This window comes from Mobula hypostoma, chromosome 14 (genome assembly GCF_963921235.1).
Source record: "Mobula hypostoma chromosome 14, sMobHyp1.1, whole genome shotgun sequence".
In the NCBI taxonomy this organism is placed as follows: domain Eukaryota; kingdom Metazoa; phylum Chordata; class Chondrichthyes; order Myliobatiformes; family Myliobatidae; genus Mobula; species Mobula hypostoma.
In genome coordinates, this window is record NC_086110.1 from 51,161,796 (window position 1) to 51,173,080 (window position 11,285).

General features: G+C 44.6%; 1 pseudogene; it reads left to right on the plus strand.

Annotated features, from left to right (window-relative positions):
• The first annotated feature begins 4,389 nt into the window (after positions 1–4,389).
• On the plus strand, positions 4,390–7,576 carry LOC134356523 (uncharacterized; annotated as a pseudogene).
• The last annotated feature ends 3,709 nt before the right edge of the window (positions 7,577–11,285 follow it).

Here is an 11,285-nt window from a genome sequence, read left to right on the forward strand (position 1 = left end):
AGGAAAACACTAACTAATTGTAGATAGAACACAGAACATTTACAGCACAAGATCTTCAGCCCATGATGTTGTGCCAAGCTCTTAACCTAATCTGAGATCAATTTAACCCTTTCCTCCTAGATACACCCCTATTTTCCTATCATTCATGAGTCTATCTAAGAGTCCTTAAATGTCCCTGATGTATCTGCCTCAACCACCACCCCTGGCAGGGCATTCTATGCACCCACCACTCTGAAAAAGCTTTGTTCTGACATCTGCCCTATACCTTTCTCCAATCACCTTAAAATTATGCCCTCCCATGTTAGCAGTTTCTGCCCTGGGAAAAGGTCATCCGATCTATGCATCATCATCTTGTGCATCTCTATCAAGTTGCCTCTCATCCTCTTTTGTTCCAAAAGAGAAAATCCTGAGCTTGCTCATCCTGTCCTCATAAGACCAGGCAACACGCTGGTAAAGCACAAAACAAGCAGTTTCTAAACTGAATTTCTTGGGCCCAGTGCAAATATATACTGTCACTTTCTTCATAATAAATTAAGAATTATAAATTAAATAATTGAAATATTTTCATTACAATAGCTTATAGAATAGTGAAAGGTATAGATGATGCAATTCAATTGCACCATGCAAAGAGTTGCAAACTGATTTGACTATAGCTCTGACCGTGTGATGCCAGTGATCTTAATACAATGTGATTGCAACTTGAGGTTTGCTGTGCAGTTGATAATCACTAACAAGATAAAATTGCAGATGGAAATGAAATAAACAGAGGAAGCTGCAGATACCCTGCTGATCATCCCTGGAGAGGGGAACAGTGCAAGTGTTTCAGGCTGATGAACTTTCAGAGCTAGAAGAGACAAGTAGGTTTCAAGTTGCAGAGGAGGAGGAGTGGAGAACAAAAAAAATGACCCATTATTAGGTGGAAACAGGTGACAGGAATATTAGAAAGTGAAGAATATTCGCCAGACGCAGCTGAGAAGTGTAAGTAGAGGAAACTGGAAGCAAGTGAAACAAACCACGCTAATTGGTGCAGAACACAGCGGTTCCCAGATATATGAAATATGAGCGATACTGGAAATACACAGCAGATTAGATGGCTTTTATGCAGTGAGGAAAGCAGAATTAATGCTACCAGTAGGTAGCATAAAACTGGAGCTGACTAAACCTAACAGGTCAGGCCAGGCTAGTTATCTGAAATAGTTGAATTCGGTATTGAGACTGAGAACTTCAGTGTGTCTTACTGGAATACGATAATTTTACAATCCAATAAAGCCTAAAGCAGAGCTGTTAGAGCGGAAGTAGAATAGTTAAAGTAACAGACAATTGGGAGCTCAGGGTCATCCTTGTCAACTGGGTGGAAATATTATTCTAAGTGATGACCTCCAGCGTAGAAGGTACCCCATTTTGGTAAAGAACAGTCGAATGGGGGCTTCACTTAGGCATACTTTTTTTTTGTTCCTTGGTGGTGGGAAGAAATTAAGTAGATGGATAGGTGTACTTGAATTGGGAAGTTGCATGTGATGTGGTTCATTGAAAAGGCAGATAGGAAGATGTCTAGGGAAATGTCCTTTGGGAATACCGAAATGGAATGCTGAACAGAGGAGAAAGAGGAATCCCTCCTAGCGGTGGAGTCTCATTAGAGGAGATGGCACTATGGAGGGCAACCCATTGAATGTGAAAGCTGATGGACATGGAGAGAGGACTCTAAGAACCAGTGGAACATAAGTAATAATGCATCAGCTGTGACAAAAGAGAAATCACTGCTGAGAGGGACTTCTCAGACTGCCAGACTTGAAAAATGTTAACATCAGGACATACACAATAGAACAGAAAGGAATGGGCAAATGGAATGGAGCCTTTGCCTAAAGTGGATTCGGAAGAATTACAGTCAAGGTAGCTGTAGGTGCTTAAGGGCTTGATGACACTAACTTATCATCCCACCTGATAAAGGTCTTGGCCTGAAACGTTGACTGATTATTCTTTTTCTAACCGGCTGAGTTTCTCCAGCAATTTGTGTGTTTTTCTCTGGATTTTCAGCACTTACAGAATCTCTTGTGTTTATATTCAATGTTTTTTGCTCTAAAGCAGAAATGACACTAACTCTGAATTCTACAGCCGTCTGTTACTTATATCAGGTTGAAATTCTATTTGGCAGAATCCTTGCCTCTCACTTTTGCAGGTCTGCTTCAAAGATGCATGATGCTAAATTATTCAGTTAATTGCCACAAATATCAGCGTGGTCAGGCAGCTGTCGCACGCACACTGGTTCTTTTAAAATACTAATTTGTTAAAAATGCATTTGGTTTCAATTGTGCTATGGTAGGTCAGAGTATAAATATTACAAACAGCTTAGCCTTAACTAAGTTTTAAGGGCAAATAGAATTCAAGCATGGTATTAAATTGGATGAGCAATTTAAAAGAAACATCTGAAGCTGTCAGGATGCAAAATCATGGGTTTATTGTGCAATTTTCAGGTTACACAGTTGGAGTTTAATCATTGGGCTTGCATTTGTCCAAGTAATGTCTATCTTAACTGCAGGGAATCTTCAATCAATGTTCATTGTTTAATTTTAATATTGTAAAGTTAAAGGAAAGATGATCCAATTATTTTTCCTTTTTTTTCATTTCACTGATAAACACACACTGGCATTGAACAAATGCATAAAATAGTAGTGGAAAATTTGATAGAGTTTATCTTCTCATTTCCAACAGAAATCAAATCCAGATTATTGGCATAAGATAGCATTTTTACATTATCATGTGTATGGTCTGCATCTTGACAAAGAACTCACAACTTTTAAATTACATTTGAATAGATTGTCAATACGAGGGGTGATTGATAAGTACATGGCCTAAGGTAAAAGGAATCAATTTTAGAAAACCCAGCACATTTATTTTTCAATGTAGTCTCCTCCTACATTTACACACTCAGTCCAGCGGTCGTGGAGCATACGGATCTTGGACCTCCAGAAAGTGTCCACAGATGGGTGATTGATAAGTTTGTGGCCTAAGGTAGAAGGAGTTGAGTTATACAGCTCTCATTACATGCACATACAGTTCAATGTTTTGAGCATTATGCAGAAAGTTTGAAGTTAATAACTCATCAGGGGTGATTGATAAGTTCGTGGCCTAAGGTAAAAGGGGATGAGTTATTAACTTCAAACTTTCTGCATAATCACTCAAAAAGTTGAACTGCATGTGCATGTAACACGAGCTGTAGCAGCTGAAATATTGTAAATGCTGGAAACAGATTCAATGGGTCGATACCTAACGTAGTTTTGTGATTCTCTGAAACCTGCACACATGGGGCAAGGCAGAGTCACCTGCGTGCCCGCTGTGTTCCAAGCAAGGAACCCTGGAGCACATCCTCAGCGGCTGCGCAAGGGCACTTCGTGAGGGACGGTACAGGTGGAGGCATGATCAGGTCCTGAAGACCATCGCTGAAGCAGTCAGTGCAGGAGTTGAGTGGGCGAAGTGGTCCCAACCCTCCAAGCAGACCATTGCCTTTGTCAGAGCTGGGGAGCAGACAATACCTGCCAAAAGAACATCTGCAGGCATTCTGACCTCTGCAGCCACCACCCTGCAACCAGACATTGTCCTAGTGTCTGAGTCTACTAAGCAAGTGGTGCTGCAGGAGCTGACAGTCCCATGGGAAGATAGCTTGGAAGAGGCCTTTGAAAGGAAGCTCTCCAAGTACACAGGACTGGTCAGCAACTGTCAGCAGGCTGGATGGAGAGCGAGGTGTCTCCCAGTGGAGGTTGGTTGTAGGGGATCGTAGCCCATTCTTTAGTTAGAGCCTTCAGCATTTTGGGCATCGAGGGAGAGAGGAAGAGGAGAGCCATCCGCAGTACCACCGATGCGGCAGAGAGGGCCTCAAGATGGCTGTGGCTCAAAAGAGGGGAGCCATGGAGCCATAAGTAGCTAGCCATCTGGACACAAGCTGGGGTCTGATCAGCCGCGGCTGGGTCACCTGGAGGAGGTTGTATGATGTAGAAAGACCCGAAACACCCGATGATTCCAGGAACATCATTAAAGATGTGTCCAGAAGCATCAGTAGATGTATGTACACAGCTTACACCCTGAGTTCATCAGTGACAACCAGGAAAGACTGGGTGACAACCGCGAAAAGAGCGGTGACGACTGGAGAGTCAGTGACAGCCTGGAGAGACGGTAACCAGGGCAGAACGGGCTGGCAACCCAATCTGTGTCCTCTGAGAGGAGGACCCCCACAAAAGCTACAATGACTCTAAGGAAAAGATACCCCCGGGGTGCCCGAGAGAGGGGGAGGATGAGCACCCCAGTGGGATGGACACAACGACATCAGACCCAGGCAACGAACAAACGACGATGAGGAAGCAGTGTGCATATGGCAAAATCTGCAAGAACGATCATGGCCTGAAGATCCACCAAGCGAGGATGAAGTGTTTGGCGGGAGCAGGAGCAGCACAACGCGCAGGTGTCCAACCTGGTGAGACGAAGGAGGGGCCAGGCCCGGAGTCACCCCATAGTGCCCGGAACCTCCAAGTGTTGCAAACTAATCCCTCGAACATGAAGTCTAACAGGAGGCGGATCAAATGGCCTGCAGCTAACATGACTTCACTGTGGAAGCAGTTTGACAAAGATGTCAACCAAATTCTGGAGGCAACGGCGAAGGGAGGGGTTGATAGGAAGCTGCAAGCCATGACAACAATTATTGTCAGTACCGCAGCTGAACGGTTCGGAGGAGAGGAGAAGGAAGGCTCCAAAATATCTTACTCGAAGAACCAAAGAGCATTGAGGATCCACAACATCAGGCAGGAGATGAAAGCGCTGAAGTCCCAATACAAGGAGGCAGGAGAAGAGGAGCGCATTGGCTTGGCCCAGCTGATGTGCATACTATGAAAGAAGATCAGGGTCCTCCACCGGGCAGAGTGGCATCGGAGGCAGCGTCGTGAAAGGGCCCGAAAACGTGCTGCCTGTATCGCCAACCCCTTCAAGTTCACCAAGGAGTTGCTGGGGGAGAAGCGCAGTGGGAAACTGGCCTGTTCACAGGAAGACATAGACCAACATCTGAAGAAGATATATAATGATCCTGAAAGAGAGCAGGAGTTGGGAGAGTGCGACATCCTAATAGACCCACCTGAACCGGACGTGCAGTTCGACATGTCAGAGCTGCAACTAACGGAAGTCAGAGAGGTCGTCCGCAAAGCAAGGGCAAGCTCGGCTCCAGGACCAAGCAACACCTCGTACAAAGTGTACACGAACTGCCCCAAACTCCTGCTGCGTCTGTGGAAGATCCTGAGAATCTTCTGGAGAAGGGGGAAGATCCCAGCACAGTGGAGAGTGGCTGAAGGGGTGTGGATCCCGAAGGAGGAAAATGCCACCCAGATAGATCAGTTTTGCATCATCACCCTGCTGTGCGTCGAGGCGAAGATCTTCTTCAGTGCAGTTTCCAACCGGTTGTGCACCTACCTAGCAAAGAACACCTATATTGATACATCAGTCCAGAAGGGTGGCATTTCAGGGATGCCGGGCTGTCTGGAGCACACCGGTGTGGTGACACAGCTCATCAGGGAGGCCAGAGAGAACAAGGACAACCTGTCAGTGTCGTGGCTCGACCTGGCAAATGCATATGGCTCCATTCCGCATAAGCTGGTGCAGCTCACACTGACCAAATATCACATCCCCAGCAGTATCAGAGATCTTATCACTGATTATTACAGCAACTTCAGGATGAGGGTCTCTTCAGGAGCAATTACATCAACCTGGCTCAAGGTGGAGGTCGGCATCATCACAGGGTGCACTATCTCAGTGACACTGTTCTCCCTAGCCATGAACATGCTCACTAAGTCTGCTGAACCAGAGTCCAGAGGGCCCAGAATGAATTCCGCTCAACGGCAACCGCCTATCAGGGCATTCATGGATGACCTCACAGTCACCACAGAATCAGTCCCAGGCTGCCGGAGGATTCTGTAAGGGCTCGAAAAGCTGGTGGAGTGGGCCCGGATGCGTTTCAAACCTGCCAAATCAAGATCGATGGTGCTGAGGAAAGTGAAGGTGGAGGACAAGTTGCGGTTCAGCATCGCAGGCACAGCCATCCCAACCATCACAGAAAAGCCAGTCAAGAGCTTAGGCAAAGTTTTTGACAGCTCTCTAAGGGACACAACATCCATTCAGGCAACCTGCACCGAGTTGGATGGCTGGCTGAAATCTGTGGACAAGTCTGGCCTACCTGGGAGGTTAAAAGCCTGGGTGTATCAGCATGGCATTCTTCCCAGAATCCTGTGGCCCCTCCTTGTCTATGCAGTTCCGATCTCGACAGTCGAAACCTTAGAGAGGAGGGCTAGCAACCACCTCAGGAGATGGCTGGGGCTGCCAAAGAGCCTGAGCAGCATCGCACTCTATGGACACCACAACAAACTGCAACTGCCCTTCAAATCCTTGGGGGAAGAATTCAAGGTAACAAGAGCCAGAGAAATGCTACAGTATAGGGACTCAAGTGACATGAAGGTGGCTGGAGCAGGGATCCAAGTAAGTACTGGCAGGAAGTGGAGGGCAGAGGAAGCTGTTCAGGAGGCAGAGGCGAGGCTGCGTCACAGGAGGCTGGTGGGAGTGGTCACATGAGGCCGAGCTGGGCTAGGATCCTTTCCAACTCCCCAAATGGACACCAGAGGGAAGGAAAGGCGTCGTCTAGTTCAGGAGGAGGTGAGAGCAGTAGTGGAGGAGATGAGAGCCTGCAAGGTGGTGGGATTGTAGCAACAGGGAGCTTGGACAAGATGGGAGAATGCGGTTGACAGGAAAGTGACCTGGGCTGACCTTTGGAAAGCCGAACCACACCACATCCAATTTCTCATCCAGGCAGTTTACGATGTGCTTCCAAGCCCATCAAACCTGCACACATGGGACAAGGCAGAGTCATCTGCGTGCCCACTGTGCTCCAAGCGAGGAACCCTGGAGCACATTCTCAGCGGCTGTGCAAGGGCACTTGGTGAGGGACGGTACAGGTGGAGGCATGATCAGGTCCTGAAGACCATCGCTGAAGCAGTCAGTGCAGGAGTTAAGTGGACAAAGCGGTCCCAACCCTCCAAGCAGACCATTGCCTTTGTCAGAGCTGGGAAGCAGCCAATACCTGCCAAAAGAACATCTGCAGGCATTCTGACCTCTGCAAGGGACTGGCAGCTGTTGGTGGACCTCGAAGGGCAGCTGAAGTTCCCCAACCATATAGCAGCCACCACCCTGCGACCAGACATTGTCCTAGTGTCTGAGTCGACTAAGCAAGTGGTGCTGCTGGAGTTGACAGTCCCATGGGAAGATAGCTTGGAAGAGGCCTTTGAAAGGAAGCTCTCCAAGTACGCAGGACAGGCTGGATGGAGAGCGAGGTGTCTCCCAGTGGAGGTTGGTTGTAGGGGATTCGTAGCCCATTCTTTAGTTAGAGCCTTCAGCATTTTGGGCATCGAGGGAGAGAGGAAGAGGAGAGCCATCCACAGTACCACCGATGCGGCAGAGAGGGCCTCAAGATGGCTGTGGCTCAAAAGAGGGGATCCATGGAGTCATAAGTAGCTAGCCATCTGGACACAAGCTGGGGTCTGATCAGCCCCGTCTGGGTCACCTGGAGGAGGTTGTATGATGTTGAAAGACCCGAAACACCCAACGATTCTAGGAACATCACTGAAGATGTGTGCAGAAGCATCAATAGATGTATGTACACAGCCGCTCCGATGCAAGTTTCTTAATTCCCAAGTCTGTTTCACATCCACCATTGAGTTTTACTTTGGATCTATGTATTTGCCACATTCAACGGATTCTGTATATTTTTCCATCCAAAATTAAACACAGCTTCATTTTGAAGAAACCCCATACATTAGATGAAATAGGTCAGAATAACAAAGAAATGTTTCTCAATATTGCTACCTTCTATTGAACAGTGAGAAATAAACTTATTGATAGGCAGAAACCTATTACTGTCTGAGGAAATTCAAAACCTAGATCTTTCGGGCCCTGGCTTTATGACAACGTTCAGAAAGCATTTGGTGACTTAACATCAAACTTCTGTCTAAAGGAGGAACCAAAGTCCATCTGCCTTTAATCTGATCATGAGTTATTAATTGGGCAAATTCCAAGAACTCTGTCATTCTAAAGGAAACATGAAAATGCACTTTAAATCTCCAAGATCCCATTGCTTTGCATTCTTACCCAGTTATGAATAATAATTCACAACAGTTCATGGTTTTAATTGAAAGCTTGTGTGCTGTATTGGATTTTCAAATCTTCAAAATATCAAAGGATCAAAGGATCAAACGTTCATTTATTGTCAAAGTATACAACTCTGAAATTCTTCAATTCTCCAGGCAGCCATGAAAGCGAGAAAGAAAGAAAAGACAGCACGATCATCAACCACTAAAATCCCCCTCCCCGCCCAAAAAAAATGAGAAGATCGGGCAAAAAAAAACACAGAATATAAAACCTAATAACTATAATACTGGGGGGAAAAGATTTTATAGTCCAAGTCCACATCCAAAACACAGAAAAATGTTGGACAACCTCCTCTGCTGTAATTGCTTTGCAACGTAGAAAACAGTAATAATGTTCCTATATAGGAGAATAGAATCCTTAAAATATATAAGATGCTTCCTAGGAGAAGGTCAAGGGGTGTACAGTACTTTGGCTTAAGGTATATAGTAGGATGATGAGGAGGGTGAGAGAAATGAGAAAATATTTTTTGCAATATGGAGATAGTGGGTTTTGGAGTAGGAGCTTCTGCAAGTGACCATCTGAAAGGATAGTGGGAAAGAATCCTTAATTTAAAAGTACTCAGGCACGCATCATGATTTCCACAATGTGCCGGGCCTGAGAAAAGCTAAATAGTTCATTTTCTATTCACGAGGCCTTAGTGAACTGACTGGCTTCCGGTATAATGTTTTCCATGTCGCGTGATAGTGCTTATTTTGAGATCCAGCATGGCAACAGGGCCTCTAGCCCATGAGCCTCTGCTGCCCAGTACTCACATGACCAATTAACCTACCTACCCATATGTCTTTGGAATGTGGGAGGAGACTGGAGCACCTGGAGAAAACACATGTGGTCACAGAGACAACTGTATACTGTGTTATATGCAGACTTACCTAATTTATGAACTAGTAGGGTGATGGAAAATTCTTCACTCTGGTTGTTAAAGCTCAATGCGCAAGTTGTTCAAGACCAACATTTGGACAGCAGTTCATCTGATGAAACTTGGAAGTTGCCTTGGAACAAATTAGTACAGCACAGGAATAAGCCCTTTATCCCACGGTGTCTGTGCCACAGATGATGTCAAGTTAAAATGCGTGTCTATCTGCCTGCATGTGATATGTATTTCCTAATTCCCTGCCCGTTCACGTCTATCTAAATGTTCCTTAAACACTGCTATCACAGGAATATCCTATCATTTTGTTGCATTGTTGTTGCTAGACTGTAGGAAAAGGAAACAATGCCTCAATACTCCAACACAATTGATGCATTCTTCTGGCTTGTATACTATAGTTCCATTATAGTCAGATGAAATTAAGAGAAAGTTAGTTTTTTTTAAAAAAACAAGTACAAAATAGCTTGTATTTGTAGGTCCGTTATTAATGCAAGCAACTTAAATTCAAGCTATGATTGAAAAACGTTGGCATTGGTCATATACACTCATGTAGTTCCTTACAAATCTTTCATTAAAATGGTCTGCAATAATATATCTGTTTAAAGATGTGCCCTCACCTCACCTTCAAAATGGCCTAGCAACCTAGCCAGTTCAAGAGACACAACTAACCCATGATGGCCTATTACGTCAATCTGAGCAAATGATTTCAAACCACAAGGACTTCATGTGCAAGGCAAACATTTCCTTGAATGCTGAATATTCATGGCATTCCTTTTATTTCAGGTTTCCAGCACCTGCAGGGTTTTTTCTGCTTTTAATTACTTTTCATGTTTGTTTTGTGGTTCTATTCCTGTATTAATCAATAGCTACTGTCTGGTTGTATTCAATCAAAACCACTAAAGCAATCCAAATAAATATCTGATTAAATTACATCTCTGGATAAACTTACACTAAGATTTATAGAACTTTAAAGATTTTCATGACCAGAAATCTCTTACAAAATAAGAGACAGTGTCAAGCAAATACCGATTTATCTGCTTCAAAGCATCTTCATTTCAACTCTACCATTTTTCTTAAATTACACGGTGATTTAATTGTACAAGAGACTGTCTGCTCTGTATCAACACACAAGATGAATGGTCTTGGCCCGAAACATCTTCTGCTTAGTCTTTTCCATAGGTGTTCCAGCTCTGCTGAATTCCTTCAGCATTTTGTGTGTGTTAATTGCACTGTATGCCGGGCAATCGAAAAAAACTATAATTTGATATCTTCATGCCTTTTCTCTGCAAATCCTGAGTGCTAAGGCAAAGGATGCAGCTAGATTATTAGCAGGCATGTTCACATCCCAATTTGGCTGTTCTTGACTATAGCAACCCTGCCTTTGAGGAAAGAATCTTTTATTTCTGATGCAGTTGTTATTCCAGGAAAGAAGGACGTTTCCTTCCTGAAGGACATGAGTGGTTTAGGGATTTTGTATTAATGTGGGCTTCATTAGCATGGCCAGCAATTATTGAACATCCCAGGTTACCCATAACAGCCACTTGTTCAACTATTTCAGCGTCAACCATATCACTGAATCCAGAAAATCAAATCGCAATTCTTGCAAAAATGTATTTTTCCCTGCATTAACTTTGTTTTAAATGTAAGCTTTCTAGTAAACTTTCTACTGCATTAAAGTTACAAGCTCACCTCCCCAAATCACGTTTATTGGTTGACTTTTCCCAAAGTTTAAGGTTCCAGGATAGGGCATGTTCCCCACCCGCCCCCCAGCAAGTAACCCACACACTCACCCAAAACTGAGGGGGTTGTGAATCTTTGCAACTCTTGGTCAAGGGACAGTGGAAGCACACTGAATACTTAAGACAAATGTAGACAAATTTGTGAAAGGTCGCTAGGGGAGACAGGAATTGTGATACAATTAATCAGAAATGTTCTCCTTGAGATGGTCCAGCAGCAAGTTCAAGGGGCCAGGTAGCTTACTCCTTCTTCAGTTTCAGGAGCAGTATGACACTTTGGCATGTCCCCTTTTCCCTTCACTCATAGTTTTGATTGATGCACCACAGAATTCTGTGTGTATTACAGCTTGGCATGGCAACTGTTCTGCCCAGGAGCCCAAGAGACTGCAGAGAGCTTATTGTTTTACCTCGTGCTACCTCAATGCAGTGTGTAGTTAATTGATCTGTTTGAA